Source organism: Gorilla gorilla, chromosome 9 (assembly GCF_029281585.2).
Source record: "Gorilla gorilla gorilla isolate KB3781 chromosome 9, NHGRI_mGorGor1-v2.1_pri, whole genome shotgun sequence".
Classification (NCBI taxonomy): Eukaryota; Metazoa; Chordata; class Mammalia; order Primates; family Hominidae; genus Gorilla; species Gorilla gorilla.
This window is the reverse complement of record NC_073233.2, coordinates 105114457-105121131: the sequence shown is the minus strand read 5'-3', so window position 1 is coordinate 105121131 and position 6675 is coordinate 105114457. Positions and strand designations below refer to the sequence as shown.

The window sequence follows — 6675 nt, the reverse complement described above, 5'->3', positions numbered from 1 at the left end:
AGATTACATTATGGAAGACATACGCTTGCTCAGTGTAAGAAGCATTATTTTAGTATAAATTCTAAGAATATAAGTACAGACATTGATATAGGTTCAGCTGTTGACGTAGGCAGAGGCAGAGATGGCTTTGAAGTAGATTTGCTCCTTATGAATCCCTCTTTTCTTTCCTACAAATTCTGTGACTTCAGTTAACTGATCTTGATAAATGTCGTCCTGGCAAAATGCGAACTATATTAGACCCAGCCTCATAGGATTCTCCTCAGTAGTAAATAGGTTCATGCAAGTGGGATCACTGGCAAACAGTAACATACAAGATAAATATTAATTATTGTTAAATACACACTATGGAAAGTGTAATGTTAGAACTAAACTTTTCATTTACCTTCTTCTGAAAACCTTAATACAGATACGTGTTCTCCTCCTCTGCCCACCTCTCAATACATACCAATACACCAAATTCAATCAATCCAGCATTTGTAAGTTACTTATCCACTCATAGTCCTCATCACCAAACCATCACCACTACCACCACCACACCCATAGGCACCACTAAGTACCTTTGCTTATGTGTCTTTCTGAAATGCTTTCCTCTCCCTACTCATTATTTAGCTGGCTAATTCCTATTATTCTCTGTGATTTTCCTTAGGCATGACCTCCATAAAGAACCTTCATATCATCTTGCCCTGCATGAAAGGTATTAGAAGCCTTTTCTCTGGTCTTTCATGGTACTTTTAAAGGATATTATCATTTACAAAATGGAATACCAATGACTTTTCACAAGTGGTCTGTCAACTAAGCATGTACTTACGTAAATATTTTCAGAGGATTTCATTAACCTCTGAGTGAATAGTTGAAAAAAAAATAATGAAACAGATATAAGTCCATGTTTTTGTTTGTAAATAAATGTATTGCCAAAAATTACATACAAATAACAAATAATGTCTCGAGTGACGTGCAATAATCAAAATCCTCAAAAGAATACTTTTGTTTAGTAGAGATTTGAATAAATAAACTACAATTTAAGGAGACTGTTGTATTTCTTTTGAGATAACCCCATAAGTTTTACATTCTGTATCAAGGCATCCATTTGCAGTAATAAAGATTCAAGGCTTATCCCTAAAAGGTAATGCCCATTCTTTATAGTCAATATGATCCTGCTAGCAAATAAAGCCTGAAGAAATAACAGATACTAGATTTAAAACCACTTTACTAAAATTAATCCATGGTGATGATATGGAAGAAAACCACAGGAGTCTTGAGAAAATAAACTAGCTACTGTCTGGTTGATACCAGAAATAGAGATTGGTATAAGGAAAAAATTAAAAGAAAGAAGTATCACAAATAAGAATGATTGATACTTATTAGAAACATATCTGGAAATAGATGATTAGGAATATTAAAAATAAAAATGAAGAGGTATATATGATGCCACTGAAGAAACAAGCAAAATTAGAATGAATAAAAGGTAAACAAGAAATCAGGAAATAAAAAAGAGTCCAATAAAATCTGAAAAGGGAAAGAAGGCACAAAGTAAGTATCAATAAAGAAACCACAATATCATTACTGCAAAGTCAGAACTCAAAACATCATGGCTATAGAAACCTTAAAGAGACTTTTTAAAATATATCATTTCTAAGAGGCCACAATATACAATAAGTTACAAATATAAAAATGTTTTAATATTTACAATTTAACATAGATGTAGACAATAAAGTTATGGGTAAAGAAACAAAAGACAACAAAAGTAACATCCCTACTTATGTACACTCACTATGCTTTCACGGTACATACTTTTACTTTCCAAACCCTAACAATTATATAGCATTTCACACAATAAAATTTTATATAGCATATCTGAATTACTTCAAAGCTTAATGCGGATTTAAATAATAAAACTTTACTATCTTGATCATAAATTAAGCAAATGAGACTAAAATGACATTTTTTATTTTCAACTTAATGGTTATTTAATAATCACTGCACTCCTTGGGGATGTTAACATTGTAGAACTTGACAAATTAACAAGATAGTTCTAGGTTGACTATTTTCTCTTAAATATTAAATTTATGATTTGCTAAAAAAAAACCTCTAATAAGGACACAGAACTTATAGTTTGCCAGTTTGTGTTACAAGACCTTTCTACACTGAGGCAGATATGAACACTAGTTATCACACTCCAAACACTCTGCTTCCTGCACATACCATCTCCTGCATTGCCTATTTTTTCTAGCAAAGCACTTAGTAATCACTTGTATATGTTTAATTGTGGAAGTCTTAAAGCTGTAATAATTTATATTGTGTAAAATAGAAAGGACGTGAATTCAGTACATCAGGGATGGAAAATGTGCTTTTACTCATTCTCCTGTGGCTGAAGTAGCAATCAGTAGTATGTAGGTAAACCTTTTTTTCCTGAGTCTCAAAATTCCTCTCAATGCTCAGCTCCAGGCAGCCATTACCAATTGCTAAGAGTTAGCATATGGGTGAAAATTGATTTGACATCTCTAGTTAGAATATGAAATGCTGGCATATAAATTATAGGTCAAGAGATCACAGGTATCTGGATAAGCAATATCATTCAGTTACAGAAGAAATTGGTGTGCAGGGTTAATATGAAATCTGAGAACTATGTAAACAATTTCTCAGAGATTAAAGCCATGATATAGTTACAATGTAGCCAAAACTGCCTGTGGAACATAGAGAACTCGTAAGTGTTACTGTCTTAGATAGCTGGAACGATCACTGAGACTACTCTTTTATATGTTAACTTGTTTACTGCTCACAGCAAACTTATATGTTGAGTACTATGATTATCATCTACCTATCCTCAATTAAAACACATATACCCTAAAACTTAAAGTATAACAATAATAAAATAAAAACAAAACAAACAAAAAAAAAACAAAGAGATCTTATTATCATCACCCAAGTTAAACTGCATAACAAAAGGTAGAGGTGGGATTTTTAACTAATTTATCTTCAGAGTAAGTGTCTCTACTAACTTCTATACTTTCTGTTGCCTATGCAAGTCTGTTACAGAAATCAAATAAGAACATGTGGGTAAAAGTGAGTTTAAACCACTAGCAGATGTAAGGAGTTGACATTAGTAATGAATCCATGAAACATGCAGGAGGGTTAAAAGTTGGGTTTGCAAATAAGAGGTTTTTGTTTGTTTGTTTGTTTGTTGTTCTTTTTTTTTTTTTTTTTTGAGATAGAGTCTCGCTGTATCACCAGGCTGGAGTGCAGTGGTGTGATACCAGCTTACTGCAACCTCGTCCTCCTGGGTTCATGCCATTCTCCTGCCTCAGCCTCCTGAGTAGCTGGGACTACAGATGCGTGCCACCATGCCTGGCTAATTTTTTGTATTTATTGTAGAGACAAGATTTAACCATGTTAGCCAAGTTGATCTTGATCTCCTGACCTCGTGATCCACCCGCCTTGGCCTCCCAAAGTGCTGGGATTACAGGTATGAGCCATGGCACCTGGCCTTTTGTTTTGCTTTGTTTTGTTGAGACAGAGTCTCACTCTGTCACCAGGCTGTAGTGCAGCGGCATTATCTCAGCTGACTGCAACCTCCACCTCCTGGGTTCAAGCGATCCTCCTGCCTCAGCCTCCCAAGTAGCTGGGACTACAGGTGCGTGCCACCACGCCCAGCTAATTTTTTGTATTTTTAGTAGAGACAGGGTTTCACCACATTGGCCAGGATGCTGTTGATCTCTTGCCCTCATGATCTGCCTGCCTTGGCCTCCCAAAGTGCTGGGATTACAAGCATGAGCTACCGTGCTGAGCCAAGAGTCCATTTTAATATGTGGGTATGCTGTGGCCATTCAGTCAGTAAGTGCTGAAAATATCAGAAGACTTTATTTTACTGGAGTAATATTTGAATTTTAACACTTTGTTATATTATCCTCAAGAAACCAAACAGGGAGTCAATGCCAACATCTCAGTGATTTTCTACTGATACCTGACTACCAATCTTCTGTTGCTTCATCTGCTTTATACTTTACCAGGAACTCCTTGAAGGTAGGGACCATGATCTTTATAGTAGGTATTGATAGAGTAGGCATTCTATAAATAGGTGTTAAATGAATAAGTGAGTTAATCATAATTCTATTTACATTGGCTTTTACTCAGACAAAATGCCAGCATCATTTTTGGAGCGCTTGCCTTTAAACTCGAGTCTCTGAACTTGTGCTAGCAATATGTTTACAAAAACAGAAGCCTACAGATATCCAACCCCCATACCCCCAACACACATACACACGACCCTTTCCCTATAGTAGCTTTCATCACAACTCTGAGGGTGAAGAAAGCAGGGCTTAAGTTGCATGTTCCTTAAAATATGCATCTCTACTGAGCAGAAGAGAAATTGGTTATGACAATTGTTAGAATACAAGTAAAGAGTCTATTTCTAGCTAAAAAGATGTCTAAACAATGTCTCAAATTTTAAAGAAACAGGCTCAATGTATCAATTAATTAAGGGCAAGCCAGTTATAATACAGCAGTTAATAAACAGTGTAGAACTGGAAGACTGTTTTCTGGAAAATCAAAACTCATTTATACATTTTTTCCCTTGCTTTTCTAAGTATGTGTTTTGAAAAAAAATACACCATCCCTTTATCTAGGTTTTCAGTAATATAAAATTAAATGCCTTCAAGTGTTAAAAATTCCTGACAAGATATAAACAAAGACTAGTTATTTTTTGCAAGTCTTTTTTGTTATTGGCACCTTTAGAACTATTTCAATGTAATTGTCAACTTATTCAGAACTGTCATTTTAAAAACAATTCCATATACCTATAGGTGCACTATGAAATTGGGCAACAGATGGTAAAATACTTAAAAAATAAGGGAGCTCATCCTGAAATTGAATCACAAAGAGATACTGTTATTATCACAAAATTATAAACATATAACCATAATCAAAAGTAACACTTGAGATAAATCCTGTTGCCATATGCAAACATGTTTGTGGTTAGGGACTAACACATTCAAATACCCAACAGCAGATTCTGATGTATTCCTCCTGAGTAAATTTTCGACTTTGAGGGTGCCAATTGTTTCTTTCCCTGATATTTTTACTGTTTTGTTTCTCTTTTTAAAAAAAGAATGACTATAGAGTTTAGCACTGTATTTGAGATTTTGCTCAAAAATAAATAACTCCTGACGTGGATTTATAGGCTGGAGTGTAGTATATTTTAACCTCACAGTTTGGTTATTTTTATGCTGGTTTAGATGTTTCCAAAAATTTTAAGTGTCAAACCACATAAATTTCAAATGTCCCTTACAGCCATTTAGATGTTTTTCTCATTACCGACGAGTAAAAATTATTTTTGGAGGCAGCAGTATAAGGGCTTCACTTTCTCATTTACCCTAGATATGAGTTTGTTTCATTCCCATTTTTTATAGGCAATAATGCAGCTGTGCTAGACATTTGCCAATTGTTACTCTTTTTTGTGTGCACACAGGAACTGACTGGGATTTAACAGTCCAACACTCAGGCAAACTATTCTCCCTATCCACAAATCCCCAGAGGAAAAAGATACCAGATCCTTCTGAATATTTCTGTGTGCCAGTATTCTCCAGGACTTTTCTAGTTGTTCAACTATTTTCTGAGTCCACAGTAAAGAGAAAGAACCTGGAACAGAGACCGTCAAGCTTCCCACCCTAGACCCCAACACACAGCATGATAGTCATGTGGTGCACAAACAAAAAATGTGAAATGGACTGTGGATGAGAAACAAATGTGGGTATTATTTCTCTCACTCCCCCTCCTCTTCCCTCAAGGGAGAATTAACAAATGAATAGGAGGAGGGTTATGACACACCATAGCTCAGTTCTACTCCAGTTTCTTTTATGTAAACTCTAAGATGTATTGTATTTTGTAAATATTATCCTTGGAGACCTTGTGATATTGATGTGAGCTGATGTCAGGAACAGGTCGAGTTGGGGAGTTGGGATGGGGTATAGATGCCAAAAGCCACACCCAGGAGCAGAAACTAGCAGGTATTCAGTGACATCACCACAGAAACAGCGCCTGAAATATTTCAAGACACGTTGATTACCACCAAGATGGTGATCTAGCAAGGCCACAAGCCTCCCCCTCCAAAATTAACTCTGGAAAAACTATAGAAAATGGAGGAAAAAATGGATTTCAGGAAATAAATTTAAGAATATAAATAAAAACAGAAATCCCTGACATGTCTTGAGGAGTCCAAAGGCACTGTTTAAGTACTGTGGATGTCAAGGGGGAATAAGGGGAAAGTGGAAGTAGGATGGGCAGAGAGTGGATAAGGTAACAGTAAGAGGATTGGTTGGAGAAAAGCTTTTACGTTTTTCTTATCCCCCATTCTACCTTGCCATCCCATGTTACCTTGAGACAGTCTTTGTCCCTTCATTACAGGAATCAGCTGTGCCAGACTGAATCTTCCAGCACAGATGTTCTCGGAATAAGGACAGAATGAAAGCAAGTAGGGATGAGGAGCTAGTGAAAGTAGGTATGGACTCACCAGCTGGCCTTGAGCGCTGATTCCTTCATATTCCCCCATCCTCTTATAAACTATGCAAGCTGCCTCCTCATATGAAGCTGTTGCCTAAAGCTTGAATTTTTAATACCTTCCCAGATTATTTTTGTACGAGGCATAGCAAATGGAGGTGATCAAAATAGATTTTGTATGAG

The 6675-nt window shown here is 35.9% G+C and overlaps 1 long non-coding RNA gene across 1 annotated transcript; it reads left to right on the top strand.

Moving 5' to 3' along the window:
- Positions 1-646: 646 nt before the first annotated feature.
- On the top strand, positions 647-5669 carry LOC134759296 (uncharacterized). Its single transcript, XR_010135403.1, has 3 exons — positions 647-694; positions 3912-4020; positions 5465-5669. It is a non-coding gene; the product is annotated as an uncharacterized lncRNA (long non-coding RNA).
- The last annotated feature ends 1006 nt before the right edge of the window (positions 5670-6675 follow it).